Raw genomic sequence first — 3,176 nt, 5'->3', positions numbered from 1 at the left:
TCTTTGTGAGTTCGAGACCAGCCTGGTCTACAGAGCTAGTGCCAGGACAGGCTCCAAAGCCATAGAGAAACCCTGTCTCGAAAAACCAAAAAAAAAATGTATATTCTATTTTTTGTATTAGTATTATTAGTTTTTGAGACATGGCTTTTCTGTGTAGCTCTGGCTGTTCTGGAACTCACTCTGTAGACCAGACTGGCCTCAAATGCAGAGATCCACCTGCTTCTGCCTCCCAAGTGCTGGGATTAAAAGTGTGCCACTACCTGGTGCTAATTTTTGTGTTTGTATTGTGTTCATTTTTTTGTTTTGGGGAAGGCATGTGTGTTCACAAGTGTGTGTGCATAGGTGTTCATGTGTGTGTGCTCATGCATGCATGTACATGGTTATGTGTAGAGGTCAGGAAACAAGTGCAGATGTTGTGTCTTAGTTGCTGTCCACCTCTGTGGACCCACATGGTGAGGAGAACTGACCCTTACAGCTTGTCACCTGACCTCTGCATGTATCTTGGTACACATGCCACCCTACATGTGGCACTCAGAGAAAAGCTTATCCTTCTAAGTGTGGTGACACAAATTTATAGATCTCACACTGGGAGGCAAAGGCAGGGGAGTTCAGTTTAAGGCAAGCCTGAGCTGTATAACAAGACCCTGTGACTCAAAACCAAAACAACAGAAAAATCCAAAAAATGTTGGCAAGGGGTCTCAACACATGAAGGTGCTTGCTGCCAAGCCTGACAACTGAATCTGATCCTCGAGACCGGGTGGAGGAAGGAAATGACTAGTGCATCTGTGGTGGCTCATGTGAAGAACACCATTAGGTGGCTGCTGCTTGGAATATGTTACAAATGCTTGACTAGTCGGGGAGTAGCATGTCTAAATGGACCATTGTGAAGATTGTTTATTGTAGTGCATTAAGAAATGTTTAAATTATAGAGATGAATGTTAAGGGGTTACATGGAACCCTTAGAAATCAGAAAATGTTAGGCTCAAGAGATGCTCGGTGGTGGAGTGTCACAGTGCAGTCCCGAAGGCCTGGGTTTAGCTTGACTGACATGAAACAAGCTCCAGGACACAGGAAATTACAGAGAAGGATGCCTGATGTCCAGTTGTGCAGACCACTCAAACATACAGAGATACATTGTAGATGAGAATCTTACATGTGTGACCACCTGGGAATCATGTACATAAGTGTTGGTATTTATGTGTGATACCAGGCCTACCCTTTATCTTACCCAAGAAAAGGCTAGAATAAATCCAGAGGTTTATCTTTAGTAGAATACTTATTTTAGGATAATTAGACAGAGGTTTGTGAAATAATGATACAATTTAAGGATAAACCAAACTAAGTGTGCTCAAAATAGTGCTTAACCTAAATATAAGTCAAGCCTTAAGAAGGCTCTCTATGCTACATGAGGTTCAGGGCTCAGATATATAAGTGAGACGATGCCTAAAAGAAGCACTTGAGCAGCTGGAGATGTTGCTGATGACGGAGCATTTGCCTGCTGTGAATAAGGCCCTGTGTTGATTCCCAGCAAATCTGGGGAATGGGCTTTTTGTCCAACAACTCACCTGTCTCCCCAACAAGACCATGTGAAGAAAAAGTGGGTTGTGTTCTAGGTTAGAGGAGACTTGAGAGATCACCAGCTGTAATGTGCAGGCCGTATTCAGATTATGCCATGGTATCCTTAATGCAGAATACCTAAGCCAAGAAGTGTACAGATGAGATAAAACACACAGAAGGAAGTTACATTGTGTAGTGCTGTTGCCTAATAACAAAGAGAGAGGTTGAGAAACACTCAATTCAGGGTCATGGTGGTTACTTTGTGGAGGCGAGAAGATGAGTGTGGGAGACTGCAAAGGGCACAGGCACAGGTATGTCATGCTCGTTTTCAAGAGAAAACGGAGTCATGGGTGGCATTTTTGCAAGCAGTTTTACTGACTGGCAGTGTAGCTCATAGGAAAGCAATTGCTGCCAAGCCTGAAGATTTCAGTTCATTCCCTGGGCCCACATAACAAGAATACTAACTCTTTCAGAAAACAAGTTCTCTGGCTTCTGCTCCCATCAGTAAACAAAATATAATTTAAAATGACAGCTTTATTGAGTTATAGAATTTGTATCAAATTTACCATTGCGTGTATAAGTCATGAACAAAGACAGATAGACGAGAGTCAACTGGGATTTCAGATATATTAAGCAGTTGCTTTACCATTGAGCTAAACTCCCAGTCCCATTTGTAGTGTATTTAAGGAGTTATATGGCCGTACTCACAGTATAGATTTAAAATTTTTTATAATCCCCCAGAGGTTCCTTATACTCTCCTCTTAAGTCCCTGGCAATATTCTGGTTTTTTTTTTTTTATTTCTACAGATTTGCATTTTCTCTGTGTGGTCTTTTATGATTGAATTTTTCACTTGGCATAGTGTTTTTAGGTTGATTTGTGTTGTAGTTATCAGTAGTTCATTCAGCTAGACATAGTTACACACTGTAGCCCAACACTGAGGAGACAAGGCCATCCTGGTCTATATAATTCCACGCCAGCCTGCGCTACAGAGTGAGACCCTGTCTCAAACAAGCAAATAACAATTGATTTAGTTTTATTACTGAACATTGTGGAAATATTTTGTGTTCAGTTATAGACTAGCGATAATATTTATGTGGTTCTGTGTTTTTATTTCTCTCTAGGGATGAAATTGCTAGGCTGTGTAATTTATTTTTTCTTTTTTGCAGAGATAGGCATTAAAAATATTTGTCTCTTTGTAATGTCCTGGGTCTCGAGCCCAGGGCCTTGAGCAGCTAGGCAAGCATGCACTACTAAGTTACATTCGAAGACTTCTTAGCTTTTCAAGCATGATCTTACTAAGATACCTAGGCTGACTTTGAACTCTCTGTATCTCAGGCAAGTCTTGACATGGTATTGTGCCTTAGCCTTGCACTATCTGGGATAGTAGGCCTGCATCAAGGAGTCCTGGTTGAAACAGTTCAGAGCCTGTTAGGTTGTTTTAAAGAAAGGTGTGTGAGAAGTTCTGGTTTCTATACATCCTTGCCAACACCTAGTACTGTCTCTAAGTGGAAAGGTAACGTGTTCACTGAATTTCACTAATAGTGTCTCTAAGTGGGAAGGTAACGCATTCACTGAATTTCACTAATAGTGTCTCTAAGTGGGAAGGTAACGTGTCCAC

The 3,176-nt window shown here is 41.3% G+C and overlaps 1 protein-coding gene across 2 annotated transcripts in view; it reads left to right on the top strand.

Moving 5' to 3' along the window:
- The window catches only part of Gkap1 (G kinase anchoring protein 1), a 49,043-nt gene that overhangs the window by 16,913 nt on the left and 28,954 nt on the right, over positions 1-3,176 (top strand). The window lies entirely within an intron of this gene.

Source organism: Microtus ochrogaster, chromosome 16, assembly GCF_000317375.1.
Source record: "Microtus ochrogaster isolate Prairie Vole_2 chromosome 16, MicOch1.0, whole genome shotgun sequence".
NCBI classification, from domain to species: Eukaryota; Metazoa; Chordata; class Mammalia; order Rodentia; family Cricetidae; genus Microtus; species Microtus ochrogaster.
Note: the sequence above shows the minus strand (reverse complement) of the source record. Positions and strands in the feature narration are given on the sequence as shown.